General features: G+C 40.4%; 1 protein-coding gene across 3 annotated transcripts in view; it reads left to right on the forward strand.

The window, feature by feature from the left end:
* The first annotated feature begins 7,122 nt into the window (after positions 1–7,122).
* The window catches only part of PTPN4 (protein tyrosine phosphatase non-receptor type 4), a 114,692-nt gene continuing 104,531 nt past the window's right edge, over positions 7,123–17,283 (forward strand). For all 3 annotated transcript variants that reach the window (XR_014226590.1, XM_082285431.1, XM_082285428.1), the window contains exon 1: positions 7,123–7,724. The gene's annotated coding sequence lies outside the window, so the exon portion shown is untranslated. The remainder of the gene's footprint in view (positions 7,725–17,283) is intronic.

A 17,283-nucleotide genomic window follows, 5' to 3' on the forward strand; every position in this document is an offset into this window, starting at 1 on the left:
AAGTAACCATGCACTACAGTATTTTTTTTTTTTTCCTAATCCGCAGCAAAAATAATGGGAAGGGATGACAGAGAGGCCATTTTCTCCTCTCTTCTTCTATATGTATTGGTATTTTTCAGAAGGTTTCCTGATGTTCTACTGGAAACAGGCCTGAAATATGAAACTGCCCATCTGAAAGCCGGAGCTCATTCCAGTGTTTGCCTTGTAGATCAAGGAAGCAAAACCAACACAAGCAACTTCTTCACCGATGTACAGTGTGTGCTGCTTATCTACACAAGCTGCTCTCACCTTAAGAGAATGAAGTACTGTGGCCTTCACTCAGAGACCTCAGCAACAGAAATTTAAATAGCATTGAGTACAAAACAGAGCAACCTGTGCATTTACATCATTCTTATTAGAACCAGTGCTATCTGACTTTCAGCTTTGAAAGAAAGCTGTCTACTTTCCTGATAGTTACCTAGTCAAGGTAAAGTTAGGGAAAAATAAAATAAAGCCTATGGAGGTGAAACCTGTATGTCTGAGCTGCTCATTTCAAATATTAATTGAATTTTTTTATCACTGTAGAAAGAAATCAATAGTAGAATTGAACTAATTCCTCACAGATGGAGCCCACTGATACTCTTGCTTCTTTGCATGTATTTTTCTCTCCTCCCAAATACTCCAGAAATTTTCTGACACGTTCCAAATCCAGAAGGCTTTAGTGGCAGTTGTTAGTGCTGGGTTGCTTAATGATGGACTTAGAAAAAGAAAAAAAAACTATTTTAAAACATGCAACACAGCTCAAACCAAAGTTATAGTCCTGTTGCAGAAATTACTGGGTGAGGTTGTTTGGGCTAAGTCAAAATGAGGGTCTAACTAAACCATCATTTTTGGCTTTGTATGTATGCAACTGGTTTGCTAAATTAAGATCACTGGATCTCATCTCAAAATGTTGATTAAATCCCTGTTAAGGTTCTAAAAATGTTCATTATCTGTTTCATTGGTTTAAATGTTTTACTGGGATTTATCAAATTCAGTCCCCACAGGATATGATAGGAACCAAGAGGTCTGAGGTGGACATCTTTCTGCTGCAGCTGTAATATAAGAAAGGCTGACCTGAGTTGTAGATGCTGAAAAGCTTGATGCAGAGAAATTTTTTAGCTTTCTGCCAGCATCCTGTGAAAGTCTTGCTTTCACACGGATGCTGGCTGAGAACAATGAAGAGGCTTTTGTAAAGTAATTTTTTATTTTGCACTTGTTGTTTGTTATGTAGTTTGACTGGAGAAATATTTTGAAATGAGTGTTGTATAGTTTAACCAATCATTCTAAGAGGTAGATGGTCAAAAGACCAAGAACCTTATGCCATTCAAACGAACCAGGTTATATAAATGAGTTTGGAAATAAGTAATTCCATTCCTTCCTAGACCAAAGCCTGTGTTGGTTTTCTCGCCGTCCCTGCTACAACAGCGACACCAAGTCACACCAAAGTCCAGGTAACCTGGTGCCCTGCAGTTGCCTACAACAGAAATATGAGGACAAAACAGTTACAGCTTAATTTTTCCTCCTATTTACTAGTTCAATCTCTGACTATCTAAGGACAGAATTGGAGGCTCTGTCCATTTCTCTGCAAAGCCGCCTGTTTTTCTGTTAATTTGTCTAAGAACTTCTTGTAGCCCTAAGTATTTTTGGCATCTAAAAGATCTCATGATGATGAATTATCCAAATTAAGTAGATGTTCTTTAAATAGTACTTCCTTTTGCTTGTTTTACACTTCCATCTGAAAAAATATTCTTAGATTCATCGTTGTTCTCATAAGAAATGAGTAATTGTTCCCTGTTCACCTTTCCCAAGTCAGACTTGATTTTTGATACCTGTATTACATCTCCCATTTCTCATCTATTTTCTAAGTAGTTCCAGAGTACTTCATCCATCTTAGAAGGAATTCCATCTTTCTGGTCAATCTAGTCACTCTTTTTCCTGTTTTTTCATGTTTTTCCAATGCTGAAGATGCTACCGCATATCAAGATGCTATAAGCAGAATTTTGTCTCGTATTAAAGGACAGAACATTATTCCTGAAGATTAATACAGTAGCATTTTATTTTATTGCTGCTTTTTCATTCTCTTCTGTCCTTATCAGTCCTAACTGCCTCTCTGAGCACTGAGATAACAATTTCAGAAAACTATCCATAGTGACTTCAAGATACCTTTGCTGACTGATATGAACTAATTAGCACCTACTATGTTGCACTAGTAGAGATTTTTTTTTTGTTTTCCTTTCACTGACATTTGTGATCATTGCATTTTAGCTGCTATTTTATCACCTACTCCATCTTTATCATGTTGTTTTTTCTTTTGGCTACTTTGTGTCAGCAGTTTTGGTTTTCCTGAATAATTGTGAATCCATAGAAAACACTGTCTAATCCTGTTTCACTTACCACTTGTGAATAGGTTGTAAAGCTCAGGTGCGTTTGGAATCTCACTGGTTGCTCCCTTCTTTGTGATCATTTACCCGTCTTTCTTCCCTTTGCAGCAGTTACCAATCCCAAAGAGAGCTCCCCTCCTGTGCTTTGTAAAACTGTTTGGGGAAATCTTTATACATGATTACTTCATCCAGGCTGCATGTTAAATGTTCTTCACATCGTGTCTGCAGTTTCTTTAGCAGTCAGGCTTGGAAGATACCCCGAACATACTCTGTGTCTCCCTGAGTCCCATACATTTGGATTTCCTTTCTGTGGAAATTAGATTGAGAGTGAAAGCAAGGTGGGAAGAGGAGAGGAGGAAGAAGATAGCAGAAGATGGTACAACCTTGGTCTTCTTCCGACAGGGAGTTGATTATTGCTGAGGACTCTGGTGTCCCAGTGTTTGTACAAAGTCTACATAAGCCAGCCCCTCTTCATCAATGTTTGCTGACTTTGCTGACATTTTTAAAGCACTACCAGGTTTGCAGTTTCTACTTCTCATTACGTGGTGATGAGCCATGTGTTAGACTGACTGGTTTGTCATTTCTGTTTTCTCTGAAGTCTTGTCTAAAAATTTCTACTCCTCCAGAACTGAGTTCACTCCAAACCATAAATTACAAAGCACAGTTAATAGATTGGAGATTTCAGATCCAAGTTCCTTTTGAACCCTGGGGTGAAAAACACATTGTCCTGGCAGTCAGGTACTGTACAGTTCACTGATTGGCTCCAAAACCACAGGTACTCAGTTTTGCAAACATGTTTTTTTCTGACCGTGCCCCTAAAAAGGTTTTGTTGTGGCAATCACCTCAAAATCTGCCATAAAGAACAGTGATGGGAAAAAAGTACTTAGTTTCTCCTGTTTCCCCTGAATGCTTCTGTTATATCTCTGTTGCCTGCTACTTCCTCACATTCTCTGGCAGATCTGTTCTTGATGTGTTTGGAAAAAATTTCATGCTTCAAAATATTTTTTGAGCTGGTTTATTATGGGTTTTTTTCCAGAGTTTATGCTACTTGCCAGAGTTTATGGTACTCCTTTTGGACAGAAGCAGAAAATAACAGTATTCCACAAGTGAATGCACAAGTGGACTTCATAAAAAGGCTCGGCTATTTGCAGTGGCTATCTAGAAGTTCAACATTGTGGTATTCTGATGTGCATTAAAGGCAAAGGAGTTTGTCAAAAGCTGGCTGAAGAAAAAAGGACTTAGAGAAATATGGTCCAGAAACTTTAAGTACTGATGTTTCCATTCCCTTTCAGTCTCAGTGTATTTCTGAGCATTATCTGTTAAATATATTTATAAAAGGAATACAGCCAACCTCCAGATTGGATGATAGCTGCAACAGGCTTATTACCACAAATTACTGTTTTGCAGTGTTCTAACAATTAGTACTGTGGAGCCCTATGGCACCAGGTATTGCACAAACTTAAAGAAAAAATGAGTCCCTGTCCCAGGCAGTGAAATTATTCTGTCCCCCTAGCTTAGGACACTGCCAAACACCCACGTTCAGTATTTATGTCCATACTATGGACTATGGATGTATCCCAAAGCCATGTTCCAGCACAAACTTCTCTGCCATTTATGCTGAGCAGTGGCACTTCCCGCATGGGATTTGGCCAACTTTAAGGTTGTTCCCTGAGTAACGTGTGTATGTTCTAAGGGCTTTGCTGAATTAGGACCCTAATTTATAGAAAATGTATCTGCTTATAAACATATTATGCTTGATCAAGCTTAACGTTAAGATTAAGTGCCTTGTCTCCTCTTTTCACAGCTAAACTCCACCTGTGGCGAGAGTCATTTATCTTGAATTGCTTTAATGCAGTGTTTAAGTGCGTCTTCTTGGCCACAAAGCAGTTTGCATGTATTTCAGTGAGAAGCTTAAAATCCCATTCACATTTTTAATATACATTTTTCTCACATAAATTATCACAGCTTGGTTGGCAGGTCTTGCATGAGTAATAAGGTTGTTGGCACAAACATATACCACAGATCTGTTAGGTAAGGCAGAAGCTTTTGTATGCTTCTATATTTACACAAGACATTTAACTTGTACAAAATGGTTTAAGATACTGGTGTTTAACTAGCAGGACACAAGTCATGAGATAACATATCCTCCCCAAAATGCATCAACAGAGTACAGATAAATCCCCATGCACTGGTTTGAAAATTAAACTCTTGCTATGCAAAATATCTTCACAAAATTCAGCTTTCATTGCTCGTGTATACAGGCAGACAACAGCCAAAAATTTGCTGTTATATGAAAGAGCCATGCTCCTGAAAGAGAATTGAGCTGAATGCACTTTTTACATGAGAAAGGAATGTGCACTTTCAAGTAAATAATAACAAAGTGACATTTCAGTTTGCTTTCTCTCTTTCATTCATAATTTTGGGAAGTGATTGCTCAGGGTATACAACATAGATCTCAGAATTCTGCAAAGTAAGTTTTTTGCTGAACTCTGCATTGTAAGGTCTGAGCAATGTCTGCACTCAAACATCCCACAGTGCAATTCTGCTCCGCTGCTGTTGTAAGAGCATGAGCTGGAGAACTTTGTCTCAATATGTGTTTAGCGCTCTTGCAAAGTAGGCCTGACCTGAAGTACTCTGCAAATGGTGGGAATCTTCCACTGCCTTGATTTAGGGCTTTGAATCAAGTCTTCTGTAAACAACAAAATGCAGAAAAGACAATGCATTGCAAGGAAATAACTTTGGAATGTATATATAGTATCTGTACGGTCACTGATTTTGTGTTAGATCAACAAAACAAATCCCTTTGTAACAGTGCAAGGTTACATTTGCCAAAACAATGTTGTGTAGTCCCACGGTCACCACACTGAGTGGTTTGGGTTGCTGCTCTATCACACTCTGCTGAAAGTAATGTATTATTGTTCTTCTCAAATTGAGCATAACTGTATGTTTAACACAAACCGTGCACAAGAAAATGATATGAAAATGTGAGAGGCAGAATTGGAAGCTTAAGTGCAAATGGATTAAAATCTATGTATGCAATTTGTGACTAAATTTGACGTGATCTGAATTATCAGGAAACCAAGACAGCTCTGCAGCTAAGGATGCCTGTAATGCACAGAAGAACATATGCCCTGCTCAAGAGGCTGGCAGCAGCTCACAAATGCAGGATGCAGTTGCTGGATGTCTCTACATGCACCACAGAAAGTTTGTCTCTATAACTACAGAGATGTTCAAGAAGAGCTGGACAAACATGAATGTAGTAAGGAATGGCATTACTGATGCTGTATTATTTTGGGGCCTTATGAAATCATCAGTCTAGAAATTGTTCAATCCAGGGGAATCATTCACGTTTCAAGCTTTGTCATCTTATAGACTTTTGTTAATAAAATGTAAATCTCAGCAACTTGTAACTTTTCTACTTGTTATCATTAAGAAATCTGTTATATAAAAGTGGTCCAGAGATTGTGATCTGAAATTTCTGCTTGATTGCCTTACCCAAATTCAGTCTTCTCACCCCTGATTCAACTTGTTCCTGAAAGAAGTGATGTGGAATATCCTGTATATTCTAATACTCATTCAGGAAATGGGAGAGGTTACAGGTCCTTGGATTATTAAGCCTATTAACATGGAGGGCATACGATTGCTTTATTAAAAGTAATTGGGGGAAAACACTGCTAAGAGGGAAGGACTACTTAAGCGAAAGAACAAAACTGGCACAAGAACAATGTAGGTTGGCAATATGTATAAGGTTTGCAAACATCAAACGAATGAGATTTTAGAAAGCTTCCTAATTGGAAGAGAACATGCTAACTCCTTCAGTATTACTCCACATCTTGCTATGGTTAAGAATTTAATTGTGAAATCCAAGAACTCATTCCCAAACATTGGACTCAGTAATCTTAAGGGTCTTTCCCAGCCTAAATGATTCTATATATTCTATGTGTCTGTTATTAGGTAAAGAGCTTGTTGTGAGAGGTTGTATTTTAGTCAAGTGGACATTAAAAGACATTTTTAACCAAACTCTTTCATACACAGTGTAAGTACATCAAAGGACCGAGTTGTGTTAAACCACGTCATTGAACGCAAAACTTCCCATGGGCCACATATGACTATCTTTATGGGGCCAAGAGGCACAATACATCTTATACTGTGGAAAGCTCAGCAAGGACCTACAGGCAGTAATGACCCCCTGGGACATTTGCAGGCTGAGGCTGGGTGGCCATGTGACCAAGACGGAGGGTGACGACATTAAGACACCTCCCCTGCTCCTCTGTGGCTCATTTTCTCCCTCCGAAGGGCGAGGGTCAGAAGATGAGCCTGCGGTTCCACGGGCACAACCTCCCTCAGCAGGACCCCGTCCCAAAGGCAAGGGAAAGCAGCGAAACCCAAGCAGAACCAGCGACTGTCGCCGCCCGCCTCCCGCCTCGGCAGCCATGGCAGATCCAGCCAATCAGACCGCCAGACGCACTCTCGGTCCTGCCCCTCCCTTTTACGGACACACGACAAGGCCAATAGAAAGGAGCGCACAGCGCCCGCCCCCCTTCGGCTCTCGCGAGCTCTCGGGGGCCGCCTCCCGCCCGCCGCCGGCTGACTGCGCAGCTGCCATGTCGGTTGCTATGCTGCCCGCGTGAGGCGGGCGGGAGGGCGGCGATGAGGGGAGGAGGCTGCAGGTCCTCCCCTCTCCTCCCCCACGGGCGCTCGCTCGTTCGCCGGCAGAGAAGGCGCCTCTGCAGCGCCCCGCCGCTCCAGCTACCCCCGGTCCCTTTTGCCTCCCGGCCGGGAGCAAGGCAGCCGTCGGTCCGTGCGAGGCAGTGCCGCGCCCCGTGAGGGAGAGCCCCGGCCCTCGCGGCCCCTCCGGCCGGTCGCTGTGAGGAGTGGGGGGAAGGAGAGGCCGGAGGGTGGGGGTGTCCTCCGCCTTCCCCCCGGGGCTCCTCCGTCCCCTTCTTCCCCAGCTCTTTCCCCCCCTCCTCCCCCCGCTCCCTCGCCCAGCCACCGCAGTACGATGCGGCGCTCGCCGCTGCGGCGGGGCGCGGGGCGGCTGCTGTTGCTGCTCCCGAGGCTGCGGCTCGGGCGGGCGCTGCAGGAAGACTGAGGGGGGGGCGGCGAGCGGCGTCTCCGCTCCCGGTCTCGATCCCGCTCCCGCGGGGGGGGTGCGGGCGCTGCGCGTGCCCGAGCGTCTGCGGCGCGCGTGCCCGTGCGCGCGCCCGCGGAGGCGGGTTGGGGGTCGCGCGGGGCGGCAGCGGCGCGAGCGCGCAGCCCCCGCGCCTCTTCCCTCCGCGCTCCCCGCTCCATCTGGAACCAGGACGTGGATGTTACATGAAGGTAAAGGCGGCCGCCGGCGCGCTCGGGGCTCCGGGCTGGGGGGACGAGGGGTGTTGCGAGCCGCGTCTCTGTGCTGTGACCCCCCCCGGGCCGCCCCCCCTCCCGCAACTTTGCGCTCAGGTCGCCGCGGGCGGAGAGCGGCTCTGCCCTGAGCCCTTTTGGGGAGGGGGGGAAGCGCGTGTGTGCGCTCTCCCTCCGGTTCCCCCCTCCGAATAAAGCAGGAGAGCCGGCTCCCCACTGATGAAGGGGGTGTGGGGGCTGTGTGGAGCTGGAGTGGGGGGGAAGGCGCGTAAACAGCCTCGAGGGGAACGAGCTGCGGGGGCAGGTCGGGGTCTCTGAAATGCGGTGAACTCTGCCGAACGCCTGAAACGCATTTTTATTTTAGCGTGTTTAATATAAAACTTTGCGATCCTGTGCTTTCTAGGCACATGTGCGCGTTGCCCTGGTTATGGGCAGGGAAAATAGGTTTGAGTGCTGTCGTTGCATTCCTCTGGTACATTTTTAGTGTCTCCCTCGAGCAGAAGGCTTGTATAATCGCTGTGTCTATATGCGACAGAGGCTTTCCGTGTACCTGGTGATGGGTTAACTCGTGCATGCTGGTGCAGCACCGGCTGGAAGAGGAATAACGTCTTTTTCCTTTCAAAAATCTCGAAGACCTAGTAGCTAAAACTAGATAGCTGCCAGTGTACGTGAAATGTTCCCACCTCTGGTCTGTTACACATCGTTCAGATGCAAAATACACGTGAATGAACTTTATGGTGCTATTTACACCCATCCAGGACTTCAGTGTGGCCAAGCTGTTAAAATTTTTTTGAACTGTGAGACAGAAAATATTTGTGTGTTATAGAAGTGCTAATGGATCTCAGCTCAAGAGTAATTGTTAGACTGCAGTGTGCACATACATTTGCTCACCCACGGGGCATTTCTCTTGCCCTGAGCTAAACTCAGTTCTGTGGTAAGGGGGTTTTGTGACTGCACGTTTGCCTGCTTGTTTTGGCAAATAAGTGCTCTGTAATGTTGGGAGCCACCGACGTGTTCACACGCATGCAGACATTGTGTGCTCGTCACATTGTAAATGTGCGTTGCAGGCGTACAGGAATGAGTTACATTAGAATTGGTAAACCCATTTTTTATTAGATACGTATATTGTAGGAAAGTTTTCCAGTTCATTGCTTGAACATAATATATTCAGTATTGTAATCTTATGGATGCCATTTTCTTGACAATGGATTTCTTGCTTCACTGACCTAAAAAGTTGTTTTTACATATTGGCATGACTCTGGCTTGCACCATGTTGATAAAATAGGATTCTGGGTGATAAGCTTACAAATATGTACATGTGTGTCAATATGTTTCCCGGGCAAGTTTATGCTTTATAAACTCAGAAATGTACTATTGGTCTGACTTTTTTGCTATAATTTTGTTGTCATTACAGTTTCTTTGTATTTTTAGATGATGTGTGTTTTTAATTGTAGTTTTTTTAAAGTCAGATTAAACATTGAAATACAAATGCATTTTCCTTACTAGCAGAAATGTATTAAATAATTTCACCTTTCAGTATGTTTTCCTTATGTTTGCAGTTAAATTTGTTTGGAATCTGATTTACCTATTTAGAGTGTACTTGATGGTTACTTCTTGTTCAGCAAAATTGTCCATGGAATGTATTGTTTGTTGCCATGCTTTACAATTCTCATGTCCTGTTAGTGTCTAATTTGGGTTGTACATAGCAGTATTGATGGAACACCCTTGCTAAAAATACTGTCAGGGTTGGGTACACTTTCACTATAGCAGCAGGAAAGTTCAGCCAATACTGTTTTTCTGTGATTAGAATTAATTTGTTATTAGCAGTTATATTTGTAAGGCATGAATAAAAACCAAAATCCTGTAATCTTAGAAGTAGTGCTAATGACTCTGTGGAGAGGATGAGCTCTCTGTTTATGAGCAGAGTTCATATAGTACTATTTACATGTCACTGCCATTAGCATATTTGAAATATATGGTAAGTTAATACTCAGCGTACATAATTTTGGCTCAGATCCTGCAGTGACCCCTGTTTGGGCAGAGGGATCCCTACGCAAAAGTTGCTGCAGGAACTTAAGCTCAAACATTGGCTGTGACTCAGTAGACGTCAGGACAAACACAGGCCTCCTTTGCTGTGTGTGACTGGTTGTGTTTGTGTGATGTCAGGGGCTTCTGGGCATGCAGGGCTCCAGGGCTGGCAGCCTGATACAATGGTGTGTGACATGATTACTCGGGGATAAAGGGACTTGTAAAAGATTTCTTTCATATTGTAACAGCACTGCTGAAAGGTCCTGAGCAGCATCTGGGGGTTCCATTTCACTGGGTCATTATTCATGGTTGTTACTTTATGAGGAGTTTGTTGAGTGTACGTGGGAGTTTTGTGCATTGGTTTATGTGCACATATGCACGCTCTGCAGGCGTGTTCTGGAGAATTGAGTGGAAGTTAAACTGGAGGGGAAGATAACCAGGATGGGTCAGCCATAAGCTCACCTGCATGTGGGAAACAGAATAGCTTGCTCCAGGCAGTTCAGACTTTGGATGTAGTCAGTGGGTTGGGTAAATGTCTTCTGAAAATTATAGTGGATTGGATATTCTGTTTTAACTTTTCAACTGGTCAAAACTTTAATTAAAACAAACGGTAGTCATGTGCATGGTTTTTTTTGTTGTTGGAGTCAATGTTAAGACTATTTTCCTTAAACTGATAAATAGTACATTTCTATGGTTTGTCTTCTTGGGTCTTCTTACTACCAATAGTTTGATCCTCTGATTCGTCATGAATGTGCATTGCTCCCTCCCTCCCCCAGTTTGGGTTTAAATTTGGTGCAAGATCATATGAATCCCATGCCTTCACATCCTGTTGCTGTGTCACCTCACTTCCATTCTCACCAATTATAAAGTGGTCAAACAAGAGAATGTTTCAGCAGATGGTTGACTGTGCTTTTTTTTTTTTTTTTTTTTAATACCACACTTTCACTCTGGTGTTGTCACTTTTCATAAAATGGCCAGACAAAATTCTCATGGGTTTTAATGTGCTCCAACCTAAATAACTGTAAAAATGGTTTGTGTATGTATATAATACGGAATTGTTCATGGGGGAATGAAGGAACTGTGAAGGTGGAAGAGAAAAGAGAGGGGAGAATGGCCTGAGCAGGAGAAAAAAATCCAAGGAGCTCAGCAGTGGGCTGGTAATCAACAGCAGATCTTTGCTGTCTGGACCAGCTGTTGATATATGCTTGTTTGGGAACAGAGGCTGTTTTTCCTTCAGGACTTGTTTTTGTGCTACTTCAGTGGATTACAATTTTCTGTACGCTTTTGAAAACCTTTAATTTCTAAAATTTTGGAGTTTCTTATGAGTTTTTTTTACTACATGTAATTATTATAGTATTATATATGCAGGTACATATTCAAAATCTCCATCCTTATTTTGGAGAATTTCAGAATTATTAGAAAACTAGTTTGTCACTTACAAAATAAATTACTTCAAGTTTATAGCAGTTAACGGGTTCCCAGAAGTTTTATTGATGTGCTGTCTTACCAGAATTCAATGTCCAGATGTGTAAGTTAAAAGAATGTGGTTAACAGCACACTGAAGTCTGTGCTGGTTGTATGCACAGTGTCCCAGTACATGCCAGACAATATTGCAGTTTATGGTCACAGAGGTTCTCAGGTAGATCAGACAAACACAACTCAGTGAATTTCTCTGTGAAATGTGAGAATTGAACCGGCTCCTCCTTTCTCAGTTTATGCACCTTCAAAAAAAGGCTTGGTAGGGTGATGCAACTGGACCTCTCTTGGCACACTACTTTGTCTCACACTGTAATTACTTGGACAAGTTCACAGTGACTGTTGGATGATAAATGCAGTTCCATTTGTGTGGTTTATGAGACACTGCCATCTCTACAGTTACATGAGGAAGGGGGAAATGGCTAATATCCATTTAAAAATAAACAGTCTTTTAATTATGAGTACTTATGATCTGTAATGAAGAATGCTTTGGGAAATATTTTCACTGATTGGGGTGTGAAGTGAGCTCTTCATTGCCACTTCTCAGTTTTCCTTCTGACCCTAAGATTAAAGAGGAAGAAATAGACAATCCACTTCCTATGGCATGTGCATTCTTACATTGCCTTTCTGGGTATTTCTTATCTTTTTCAGGGTAACTAGATTAGAGAATAATAACTGAATTATTCTGCATGACCAAGAGCCCAGATCTTCAAATGACAATCAAACGTAGTGCTGCTACAGATTAACATTTTCATACTTGGATTTTTTTTTAATTAGAATGCTGTAGATTAGATTTAAGGAGGATGTAGTAAGTTCTCTTATTAACCTGGGTTTTAGTCTTTAAATTAAAAATCACTAAATATCTGCTACTCAAAACGTTCTAACTGGTGCTTTTTCTTGGGATGATGTTCTAGTCAGAAGGTATTAAGTTCTGTGTGATTTTGCTGTTTTGTTTGATAGTTTTAATAAGCTAATTGTAAAAAAATTAAATGTAAGCTCTTTTTTGGTGTTTGATAGGAGTAACAATTTTAATTGATTTGGTTTTGTGCTGTTAAATGCGCTTGGGTTAAGCAAGTGACCCTCATTTTGTCTCCAAAAGGATATTAACCTTTAAGACAGTTGAGTGTACTTTAGCTTTTCCTGAGTCCTTTGGCCAGTTTTTTGCATTTGTGTACCAACATCTCCCTGACCTACAAACCACCACCCCCAAAAACCCAATCAACCAACCCTTCAAACAATGTTTTGTGTCTGCTGCAAAAGACAGAAATGAGTTATATCAGTACTACTCTGAAACTTAAGTGTTAATCGAGTGCAATGAAAGTTACATAAGTGGTGTTTTCTTAGATGAGAAAACGATTCTTAGTCAAGTTGTCTGCTATTTTTTTTTTTTATGGCATTGGTCAGGTTTGAAACCAAAAACTGAAACTCTATCTGCAGCAGATCAGTGTCCATGTAAACCAGAGCAGCAGCTGGTAAAAGAGCCTGCTGTGGCTCCTTTGTCTCAGAGATAGGCTGGCATACTTTGTTTTGGAGGAGGTTAACAAGCAAGATTCCTGTGTTTTCTGGTCACAGTGGAAGGTGGTGTTTGCAAAAGAGTAAAGCAAGTGGATTTGGTAACACTGCAAAGCTGTGTTTTTAAAAGGAGGGATTCAGGTGTGACATAGCAGAACTTGTGCTCTCTCGTATGTGCTGACAGAGATGCAGTGCTGAAGTAACTTCACACTTAGTTCAGACTTGAATAGAACTAGAAATGTTAATTCCTGTCCTTCAGGTAGAGAAATTACCACATGGTCAATAAGAGCACATGGAAAATATACCAGTCAGTGGAAGAACAATTATTGCTATTAATGCTCTCTGAACTTCCATGTTAGAATGGTTTTTTTATCTGGACCAAGAGATAATTTCATGATGGTGCTTTCCCTTACATTTTCTTTATTTATAATATTTTCTTCCAGTATTTCCCTTATATTTTCCTAAGCCATGTCAAATAGTTATAAGTTGCAAAACATGTTAATTGTAATTGTAATTAAAGTTCTTATAACTGATTTGAACAAAAAGATAATCCAAAATGTGATGTATTTCTCTTGGTACAGAAAAAAAGTAATGCTTCTCAGATTTTACAGCAATGATTCAATGCTTTTGCTTAAAAAAATGACAAATAATTTAGGAGGAAGATCCCATAATAAAACTGGGTTTGTTTTGTTTCCATTAACCTTGTCAGTGAATTCAGAGATGTTTTTGGGGAAAAAACCTGCAGTCTTCCCATGAAAAATTGGCTTTGGAGAGAGTTAAAATTAGCATATGTCACTTTGCATTTGTCTGTCTTGATACATGCAACAAGCCTTTAATGTCATCTGAAAAAGTGAGACATATTTTTATCTTTTGATGTGTAAATAGGGTTAAAGATGACCGATGCTGATGTCCAGTGATGTGTTGCATTGTAAGTTGTTTTTTCCCATACGAACTGTGTATGTGTGCTGCTTATGCCAGTTTTGTATTGTCTCTAAACTGCATATAGCCTCAGTACTGCTCTTAAAATGTTTTCCTGAGTTTATAGAGTGCCCTTATTTAGAAGAGCTCTACTTTTGGAGAAGGGATGTGTATCAATGAGTTTGACTTAAAAATAAAATTTTATGGAACTTGGCATTTGAGTTTTAAATCTGTGGCCTGTAACCTCCAGTGAACTGCTGTTAAGACTTCCCTTGGAAGAGGCTCTTGCCTTTTTTTTTGGGAGGTAGGATTCAGTTAGGATTGATGCCACAGTCTGTTTTTAGTACTTGAGTGCAAATGAGGCTGTGGATGAGTCTTGGGAATCCTAATCTACGAGTAATTCCCCATTTACTATGTTTTAGGCTTGTGTGTTGACTCTGTAAGAAGATAGGGCGTCCTGTTAGCTCATCCAAGTGCACCTGCTTTCTGTGGAGCAGATCTCTTTAATATTTGGAAGGATGTAATGTGGAAAAAAAGGTTTTGAAAGACTGGAATTTGTCTGCCTCTAAAACTGAAGGGGTGTATAATTTTTGTCTAAATCGGGATAGAGAAGAGGGGAAAGAGGAAAAAGAAAGCTGCCCTGCAATAGTTTTAAAATATGTAGGGTTTTGGTAAACACAGTGAAAAGGGAAAGGTAATTTTTTTTTTTTTTTGTGTCAGCAAATCTCATGATCTGTTGGGAAGTTACTGTGCTGAAATTACTGTGGTACACACAACCACAGGAGGGAGAAACTGAAATGCAGAAGAGGTATTACAATGGAACAAGCAGACCAGATGGTTGTCTTATGGGGTCTTACCTCAAAATGATTTGAATATTTTTTTGGCTTACTTGTTTCCTGTGAGCTTAAATTAGACTGCTTATGTAGATCCTTCAGTACTAAGGTCTGTTACAGTTGTGGTTCTGTCACCTCTTCTCAAGCTGTACATGCAACTAGGGGAGGAGGGATCGACCACTAATGGTGACAAAAGTTTCTTACCTTTCTTAACCCTTCACTGATTAATATTTTGCTTCTCCTTTTATTGTATGATATATTAACATGTGTCATGTAAGTTAAATTTGTAAACTACTCAGGCTGGAAGTGGCTTGAATTTTTAAAACTTCAGATATTCAAATTTAGGCTACAGAAATAATTTTGGAATTTGTTGTTGGGAAAACCTGACTTTGCTTTGCTGTTCTGGGTGGTGTGATGTGGTTACAATTTTTGGGCATCTTCACTTAATAGGTTTGCTATTACTTAAGAGACTTAAGGTATTGAGGATACTGTCTCTCCCCTTATCTCACAGTATAGATTTGACTATTTTGTTCTACAGTTCCTAGATCTGCTTGGGAAAGTGCCTGTGTGTGCCCCTGGGGAGGGATGCAGTATGGTGGATGCTGCCTGGGTTCTTTTGGTAAAGCTGGTTTTGACTTTCCACAATCCCCATGCTTGCAGAAACTCTGGATTATTTTCAAGCTTTGCAATAGTTAAGTAAATTTTATGGAATTGAATAACAGACATAATAAAGATATTAATTAAAATATCTCTGCTTTCAAAAACATGCCACTTGAAAGATGGAGAGACATACAGTAAGAAAATGAGGTGTGAGTAACCACTAAGGATGTATATATACAGTTACACTTAGAATTCCTCAGTAGAGGACTAGAAAATAGATTGAAAATGAACGTCTGACAAAAAGTCCTCCAAGAGGAAATTCCTGCAGGAGACCTTCATTCGTGAGATTAATTAAATGAAAGATTGGAAATTCTCTAGATAGCTGTAAGCTATTTAATAAAACTGAAGTAAGCAATTAAAAGACTCTGTTGTAGTTACTAGCAGAAGCATTGCCTCCTTTTAATGATCCTGGTGCTGTCCTCTCCCCAGTTACATATGTTCTCCCTCCTTTTACAGGAAAGCTATATGTGAGCTCATTAATGCTAGATGCTTTCTGCAGGATTTTCATAAAAGCATTCTTCTCTGCATAAGGGTGATACAGATAATAACTTCTTTGGCATTGGAAGCACATACACCGTCCTGAGAAAACAAATAAAAGTGCTTTGTTGAAATTATACTAATGAAATGTATGTGAGAGAGTAGCTTGAAAGAGAAACCTGATTAACATCTGAAACTTCAGCTCATGTTCAGCCACCTTTGAATAGAACTTATGTTGCCAGTAAAGCTACTTTGTCAAATCCCTGTTTTCTATTTCTAAGTTACATTGATGTAAGCATTTTCCAATCCACCTCTTTACAGTATTTTTTTTCATATGTCTGCCAGACAGGTTCATTCCAACTGTTGTGGGAAATGATTGTAGCTACTGTGGTATCTGCAAAAGGCATTTCCCACTGAAGTCTTTCATATTAATTTGAATATATTTTGTGTTGTGGTGTGCCATGATAACTGTGTGTGCTGCAGCAGTTGTGTACTACACTGGGATGTGTTATATGACCAGAGATCTCATCAGAGAGCAGCACATGATAGCAATCATGTCATTGTGTTAGGGACAAAGATGTGTAACTGCAGATTCAAAGGAGTTGCCATCGTTCAGCAGAATGAGTTGCGATGAGTAATTAGGAAAAATAGAAAAAAAAAAAAGAATCTTTAGATGTATTGAGTAGTGCTATAATAATAATTTTAAATTGCTTCAAAATAAGATACTACTTAAGTTGTTGAAGAGCACTCTATGGTAAGATTTCTTCAGAAGTGTTCATTACTTCCCATGAGAAAACAAAACGTGGTTTCACTTAAAAATAGGCTGATACAGAAGTTCTGAAGATAAACTTATTAATGTTATTATTTTTCTGCTGTAAACAGAAATCTACATTCTAAAAACCTGCTTTCCAGACTTAAATGTCTCTTGTTAGTACTCAGAAAAACCCACAGTGAAACCTTTTCTTTTGGCAATGTATAAATATCCTTATTTTCCTAGCGTAATTAACATACATTGTACACTTCAGATATATCTGTATACATAGTAAATAAAATATCATCATATTGGGTGTATAGTGGACAAAAAGATGGAGTGATAGCATTTTAAAATTCTCTAACAATACAACTATGTTTTACTATAGATTATATTTTAAGAGTATTGCAAGTTATTTAGAAATAATGTTTGAGAAGCAAAGTGCTCCTCTTCAAGAGTGATGGGGAAATATATTTTGTGTATTGTTTTTGTATTAGACTTATTTTCTGTCAAACCATGTCATACATGCTTGCACTTCAAAAAATGTTGAAATGTTCTGTTGACTTTTTGAAACTTTTTTTGGCAATGCGACACTCTCCATTTATTTTGTCCCTTGTTTAACAGTTTTTGTGTGTGTTTTCAAAAGCACTTCCATTCACCATTCAAGGAATTCAATAGAATTCTAATAGGAACTGCACATAAATAACTACAGAAATCAATGCTTCAATTCAGCCAAGAGGTTTTTTGTGACTTCAAAAGCCATAAGAGCATTTATTATTAGAAACATACAATTGACTTTTCTTGTATTATCATTTTGCATAGTGATTTGGTTTTTACCACCACAACAAGATGTTTGACAGTTTCATTTGAAAATGATGTATTT

Source organism: Coloeus monedula (genome assembly GCF_965178545.1).
Source record: "Coloeus monedula genome assembly, chromosome: 7".
Classification (NCBI taxonomy): Eukaryota; Metazoa; Chordata; class Aves; order Passeriformes; family Corvidae; genus Coloeus; species Coloeus monedula.